General features: G+C 41.3%; 1 pseudogene across 1 annotated transcript in view; it reads right to left on the minus strand.

Moving 5' to 3' along the window:
* Positions 1-7703, minus strand: part of LOC123725389 (uncharacterized) — a 33832-nt pseudogene extending 26129 nt beyond the window's left edge. The window contains exons 1-3 of the transcript XR_014379545.1: positions 7580-7703; positions 5169-5227; positions 2193-2546 (exon numbers count right to left, since the gene is read on the minus strand). The product of XR_014379545.1 is annotated as an uncharacterized LOC123725389 (transcript). The remainder of the gene's footprint in view (positions 1-2192; positions 2547-5168; positions 5228-7579) is intronic.
* Positions 7704-8238: the final 535 nt, after the last annotated feature.

An 8238-nucleotide genomic window follows, 5' to 3' on the forward strand; every position in this document is an offset into this window, starting at 1 on the left:
ATGTTATCGTAGGTGTAGTGAAACAGTGCTGTAATATCCTGGTTGGGATAGGGGGCAGTATTTTCACGGCCAGATATAAAACATACCCGATTTAATCTGGTTACTACTCCTGCCCAGAAACTAGAATATGCATATAATTCGTAGATTTGGATAGAAAACACTCTAAAGTTTCTAAAACTGTTTGAATGGTCTCTGTGAGTATAACAGAACTCATATGGCAGGCCAAAACCTGAGAAGATTCTATACAGGAAGTGCCCTGTCTGACAATTTGTTCTCCTTCTAGGGCATCTCTATCAAAAATACAGCATCTCTGTTGTAACGTGACATTTTCTAAGGCCTCCATTGGCTCTAGGAAGGCGCCAGAAAGTGGAATGAGAGCTCTGCAGTCTCTGGGCGAAAAAAAGCAGGGGTTTTTGTGAGTGGTCCGTCTGAGAACAATGATACTGGAGTGCGCGTGCACGAGACGACTCCATTTTTTTCTTTCAGTGTTTGAATGAACACAACGTCGCCCGGTTGGAATATTATCGCTATTTTACGAGAAAAATAACATAAAAATTTATTTTAAACAGCGTTTGACATGCTTCGAAGTACGGTAATGGAATATTTTGACATTTTTTGTCACGAAATGCGCCGGCGCGTCACCCTTCGGATAGTGACTTGAACGCACGAACAAAACGGAGCTATTTGGATATAACTATGGATTATTTCGAACCAAAACAACATTTGTTGTTGAAGTAGAAGTCCTGGGAGTGCATTCTGACGAAGAACAGCAAAGGTAATCCAATTTTTCTTATAGTAAATCTGAGTTTGGTGAGGGCCAAACTTGGTGGGTGTCAAATTAGCTAGCCGTGATGGCCGGGCTATGTACTCAGAATATTGCAAAATGTGTTTTCACCGAATAGCTATTTTAAAATCTGACACCGCGATTGCATAAAGGAGTTCTGTATCTATAATTCTTAAAATAATGATGTTTTTTGTGAACGTTTATCATGAGTAATTTAGTAAATTCACCGGAAGTTTGCGGTGGGTATGCTAGTTCTGAACATCACATGCTAATGTAAAAAGCAGTTTTTTGATAGAAATATGAACTTGATTGAACAAAACATGCATGTATTGTATAACAATGTCCTAGGAGTGTCATCTGATGATCATCAAAGGTTAGTGCTGCAATTAGCTATGGTTTTGGTTTTTGTGACATATATGCTTGCTTTGAAAATGGCTGTGTGATTATTTTTGGGAGGGTACTCTCCTGACATAATCTAATGTTTTGCTTTCGTTGTAAAGCCTTTTTGAAATCGGACAATGAAGGAGAGTCTTGTCTTTAAAATGGAGTAAAATAGTCATATGTTTGAGAAATTGAAGTTATAGCATTTTTGAGGTATTTGTATTTCGCGCCACTCTATACCATTGGATATTGGTGAGGCGTTCCGCTAGTGGAACGTCTGTCCCTAACAGGTTAACTAACAATACAAAAAAATCCATGTAAATCCATACGATACCTTTTAAAGATTTAGAAATATAGAAATTGCAGAACGAGCAATGCCAGAGTCTGGAATATAAATATATAGTTTGTTTACAATGTACATGATGGTGTGTAAAGACATTACGGACCGTATATGAATAGAAAAGGTATGTACAGCAGTAGTTATATAGGATGAGCCTGAACTAGAATACAGGGTGGATTACTGGGTGGTAGACGGCTAATCACAGTGACTAAAGTTCAGGGCAGGGTACTGGGCGGAGGCCGGCTAGAGGTGACTATTTAACCGTCTGATGACCTGGAGATAAACCACACAATAAGTATTGTGCTGGCAGCATTATGTTATGGGAATGCTTGTCACTGGCAGGGATTGGGGAGTTTGTCAGGATCAAAATAAATATGAAAGGAGCAAAGCCCAGGTAAAAGGTTTGAGGAAAACCTGTTTCCATCACATCTGTCTTGAGTTTTTTATACTGTATGGCTCTACCACCATTTCTGCAGTGCATTTTGACTTTGTTGATAGCTAGCTGTGATAGCTAGCGGTGTTAAGACTTAGCAGCTAACTGGCTACCGATCAACTTATTGTGTGTATGGAATATTCATATTGGACTGTACATCTAGCTAGCTGGCTACTGATCAACCTATTGTGTGTATGGAATATTCATATTGGACTGTACATCTAGCTAGCTGGCTACTGATCAACCTATTGTGTGTATTGAACATTCATATTGGACTTGCATTTGTAAGACTTCTCACCTGTGTGCAGTTTCGTGTGTTCTTTCAGCTTTCCTGAATGGTTAAATCTCTTTCCACCGTGGGAGCAGTGGTAGGGCTTCTCCCCATTGTGTATTCGCTCATGAGCTTTCAGGTTTCCTAACTGGGTAAAACGCTTTCCACACTGGGAGCAGCAGTAAGGCTTCTCCCCTGTGTGAATTCGCTCATGAACTTTCAGGCATCATAAATGGGTAAAAAGCTTTGCGCACTGGGAGCAGTGGTAAGGCTTCTCCCCTGTGTGGATTGTCACATGACTTAAGTGACTGTGATGAGTAATATATCTTTCCACAATCTAAGCATTTGTAAGATTTCTCCCCTGTGTGTATTTGATAAGAGAATTATCTAATAAAGGTAAATGAATCAATAAACCATGATGAATTATTAGTCATACAGCATGGTTAATGAATAATCAATGTAATGATCAATGTAGGGATCGATTGGTCTGATTAGTTCCGGAAAGTCCCGGAACCACTGGAGAGGGAAAGAAATGTGTGTATGCAATTAGTATAGAGAGCTAGAGAAGCAGATGGTCAAGGGAGTAAAACTTCAGAGAGTTCCTAACCTTGAAGGAAAGGAACAGGCTGAGCCAGAAGGTGATAAACAGTGTGAGAAGTTTATGGGGGTTGCAGGTCACCAACAGATTGTGTGTAAATGCATGTGCGTAAGTAAGCAAGAACTATATAATGACTGTTTTGTTATCCTGACGGCAGAACGTTCTCTGAATAAAGCTACAGAAACCTTTTGCAGAAAGCTGAGTCCTTGCCTAATTATTTTAACCCATTGTCTTACAAACCTTGGGCATTAGTCAAGGCGAATTGATTATTGATTATTATCATCAAGATATAAAATTCTTATAACAGTATTCGCTCATGAGCTTTCAGGCTTCCTAAATGGGTAAAACGCTTTGCACACTGGGTGCAATGGTATGGCTTCTCCCCTGTGTGTATTCGCTCGTGACCTTTAAGGGTTCGTAACAATTTTAAACTCTTTCCACACTGGGAGCAATGGTGTGGCTTCGCTCCTGTGTGTGTCCGCTTATGTCTTTTCAGGCTTCCTCACTTCTTAAAGCTCTTTCCAATCTGGAAGCAGAAGTGTCGTCTTGCTGGTTTGGACGTCTTTGGGTCCTCCAAGTTTGGTTTTCCTCCTGCCAAAGACAGTGTTAACCTGTTATGGCTAGGGGGCAGTATTTTCACAGCCGGATAAAAAACGTACCCGATTTAATCTGATTATTACTCCTGCCCAGAAACTAGAATATGCATATAATTATTAGCTTTGGATAGAAAACACTCCAAAGTTTCTAAAACTGTTTGAATGGTGTCTGTGAGTATAACAGAACTCATTTGGCAGGCCAAAACCTGAGAAGATTCCATGCAGGAAGTGCCCTGTCTGACAATTTCTTGCCCTTCTTGATTATCTCTATCCATTACAGAGGATCTCTGCTGTTACGTGACACTTCCTACGGCTCCCATGGGCTCTCAGAAGGCGGCAAAAAGCTGAATCGTGGCTTTGCAGGCTCTGGCTGAAAAAAAGTAGCGCGTTTGGGTAGTGGCTGGTTACAGTACTGTGAGACTCAGGCTCGTGCCCGTGTCGACCGAATGCTTTGTTTTCTTTTGTCTGTTTACCTAAACGCAGATTCCCGGTCGGAATATTATCGCTTTTTTACGAGAAAAATGGCATAAAAATTGATTTTTAACAGCGGTTGACATGCTTCGAAGTACGGTAATGGAATATTTAGAAATCTTTTGTCACGAATTGCGCCATGCTCGTGACCCTTATTTACACTTCGGATAGTGTCTTGAACGCACAAACAAAACGCCGCTGTTTGGATATAACTATGGATTAGTTTGAACCAAACCAACATTTGTTATTGAAGTAGCAGTCCTGGGAGTGCATTCTGACGAAGACAGCAAAGGTAATAACATTTTTCTTATAGTAAATCTGACTTTGATGAGTGCTACATTTGCTGGGTGTCTAAATAGCTAGCCATGATGGCTGGGCTATCTACTCAGAATATTGCAAAATGTGCTTTCACCGAAAAGCTATTTTAAAATCGGACACCTCGATTGCACAAAGGAGTTCTGTATCTATAATTCTTAAAATAATTTATGTTTTTTGTGAACGTTTATCGTGAGTAATTTAGTAAATTCACCGGAGGTTTGCGGGGGGTATGCTAGTTCTGAACGTCACATGCTAATGTAAAAAGCTGGTTTTTGATATAAATATTAACTTGATTGAACAAAACATGCATGTATTGTATAACATAATGTCCTAGGTGTGTCATCTGATGAAGATCATCAAAGGTTAGTGCTGCATTTAGCTGTGGTTTTGTTTTTTGTGACATTATATGCTAGCTTCAAAAATGGGTGTCTGATTATTTCTGGCTGGGTACTCTGCTGACATAATCTAATGTTTTGCTTTCGCTGTAAAGCCTTTTTGAAATCGGACAGTGTGGTTAGATAAAGGAGAGTCTCGTCTTTAAAATGCTGTGAAATAGTCATATATGTTTGAAAAATTGAAGTTTTTGTATTTTAAAGGAATTTGTAATTCGCACCACGCCTATCATTGGATATTGGAGCAGGTGTTCCGCTAGCGGAACGTCTAGTGTGGAAGTTGAAAACCGTAGTTTTTTTTTACTACTTGAATATTGAAAAATATAAACATGAATATTGAAAACAAATGTTTATATTATTTTTAAATAGTTGAACATAATATACTTTAAGGGTATATCAGTTTCAGGATGTCTGCTAGTGTTAAAGTTATGGGCCATTTAATACAGAGAAATTAGCATAGTAGGACATGTAACTTAAGGTTACCTAACATAACCCCGGTTCTATGACATTATAAGCCTCATTAGGGGCGGAGTCGAGGTAGATCCAGTCAAACAACGTCAATCGAGCAACGGCCAATAGCAGACCACGCCACTTCCCTTATAAGGGACATAGTCGCTCCCATCTTCCATGTGTGAAAGGTAACCTGGTGAATATCATAGAATCAGGGTTCTGTTAGGTAACCTGGTGAACCTTCAGTTCTATTTCAATGACTCGTTAGTCTTTCACTTTGGGGATATAGTCAACTACCATAGAGCTCATATACTCTCTGATGCCAAGACAGGATCATCCCTCAGAGGTCCCCACTCTACTCACCGTATGTGCAGTGATGTCCAGTCAGTAGAACCTCATGAAGGTATATCACCACAACATGCTGCATTACAGATCTCTTGAACAGAGATGCCTTTGAACAATGCCTATGTTGTAACCATACCTCTGGTGGATTGAGCCATCAAGCCCTCCGGAGGTGTCAGATCCTTGCTACTATAGAAACTCATGAAGGTATTTTTTTATTTGTATTTATTTCACCTTATTTTAACCAGGTGGCCAGTTGAGAACAAGTTCTCATTTACAACTGCGACCTGGCCAAGATAAAGCAAAGCAGTGCGACAAAAACAACAACACAGAGTTACACATAAACAAATGTGCATTCAATAACACAATAGAAACATCTATGTACAGTGTGTGCAAATGTAGAAGAGTAGGGAGGTAAGGCAATAAATAGGCCATAGAGGCAAAATAATTACAATTTAGCATTAACACTGGAGTGATAAATGTGCAGATGATGATGTGCAAGTAGAGATACTGGGGTGCAAAAGAGCAAGAGGATAAATAACAATATGGGGATGAGGTAGTTGGGTGTGCTATTTACAGATTTGCTGTACCTGTACACAGCCATCGGTAACCTGCTCTGACAGCTGAAGCTTAAAGTTAGAGAGGGAGATATAAGACTCCAGCTTCAGTGATTTTTGCACTTCGTTCCAGTCATTGGCAGCAGAGAACTGGAAGGAAAGGCAGCCAAAGGAAGTGTTGGCTTTGGGGGTGACCAGTGAAAAATACCTGCTGGAGCGCGTGCTACAGGTGGGTGTTGCTTTGGTGACCAGTGAGCTGAGATAAGGTGGGGCTTTACCTAGCAAAGGCTTATAGATGACCTGGAACCAGTGGGTTTGGCGATGAATATGTAGTGAGGGCCAGCCAACGAGAGCATATAGGTCGCAGTGGTGGGTAGTATATGGGGCTTTGGTGACAAAATGGATGGCACTGTGATAGACAACATCCAGTTTGCTGAGTAGGGTGTTGGAGGCTATTTTGTAAATGACATCGCCGAAGTCAAAGATCGGTAGAATAGTCAGTTTTACAAGGGTATGTTTGGCAGCATGAGTGAAGGAGGCTTTGTTGCGAAATAGGAAGCCGATTTTAGATTTAATTTTGGATTGGAGATGCTTAATGTGAGTCTGGAAGGAGAGTTTACAGTCTAACCATAGACCTAGGTATTTGTAGTCGTCTACATATTCTAAGTCAGAACCATCCAGAGTAGTGATGCTAGTCGGGCGGGTGCGGGCAGTAATCGGATGAAGAGCATGCATTTAGTTTTACTAGCATTTAAAAGCAGTTGGCAGCCACGGAAGGAGTGTTGTATGGCATTGAAGCTCGTTTGGAGGTTTGTTCACACAGTGTCCAAAGAAGGGCCAGTTGTATGCAGCAAGAGGACAACATCATTGATATATACAGAGAAAAGACTCGGCCCGAGAATTGAACCCTGTGGCACCCCCATAGAGACTGACAGAGGTCCGGACAACAGGCCCTCCGATTTGACACACTGAACTCTGAGAAGTAGTTGGTGAACCAGGCGAGGCAGTCATTTGAGAAGCCAAGGATATTGAGTCTGCCGATAAGAATGCGGTGATTGACAGAGTCGAAAGCCTTGGCCAAGTCGATGAAGGCGGCTGCACAGTACTGTCTTTTATCGATGGCGGTTATGATATCGTTTAGGACCTTGAGCGCCATGACCTGCTCGGAAACCAGATTGCATAGTGGAGAAGATACGGTGGAATTCGAACTGGTCGGTGATCTGTTTGTTATCTTGGCTTTCAAATATTTTGGAAAAGGTAGGGCAGGATGGATATAGGTCTATAACAGTTTGGGTCTAGAGTGTCTCCCCCTTTGAAGAGGGGGATGACCGCAGCAGCTTTCCAATCTTTGGGGATCTCAGACGATACGAAAGAGAGGTTGAACAGGCTAGTAGTAGGAGTTGCAACAATTTTGGCTGATCATTTTAGAAAGAAAGGGTCCAGATTGTCTAGCCCAGCTTATTTGTAGGGATTCAGATTTGTAGGGATCCAATAAATCTAATTTATGTACCAATGGCAGATTGACCCTTAAACAATTTATACAATAATGAACAACATATTCAAGTGTAGAACTTCAGTAGAATCACCCTTAAAAACCACACATTAGTTCAACGGCATAGTGTGACCCTGTTTAAGACAGTACTCACTGGTGCTAATCTGATATTCTGTCTCCTCCCCTTTCACTCCCAAAATGTCTTCCTTCTTCACCTTTGAGACAGCGTCCTCTTCCTCTCTAAAATGCTCTCTCACTATAACAGCCACCTCTTCCATTCTGAAAGGTTCTTTCTCTTCTTTCACTGTAACACCCTCCTCTTCTTCTTGTTACACAATGTACAGCTCCCGAGTGGCGCAGCAGTTTAAGACACTGCATCGCAATGCAAACTGTGCTGTTACAGATGCTGGTTCAATACCTGTGCCGGCCGCGACCGCGAGACCCATGAGGCTTTTGATTTCTCTCCTTCTAAAAACAGAAATAAATTATTCTAAATAACTAACTGGCTTTATTTACAATTTTTTTAAACAAAGCGATTATTATTATTAATTTAGAATGATATAAAATCTCCTTGGATCTTCTCACAGATATATTATTAGCCCTGTTATCAGCAGGACAATATATATATTGGTCATGTCTCCAGAGTGGCGCACAATGGGATTGCCTTGCAGTTCTCCAGCTTTATCCACTGAAACAGCGAAAGGCGCGCAAGGTTCAAGGCAAGAGGGCACGGGGCACAGGATGGGTCGCAGAGCCGCGCACAGAAGACGGACCTAGCCCATGGGAAAGGGAGGAGGAAGGGGGGTGGACCCC

This window comes from Salmo salar, chromosome 12 (genome assembly GCF_965601325.2).
Source record: "Salmo salar chromosome 12, fSalSal1, whole genome shotgun sequence".
Taxonomy (NCBI): domain Eukaryota; kingdom Metazoa; phylum Chordata; class Actinopteri; order Salmoniformes; family Salmonidae; genus Salmo; species Salmo salar.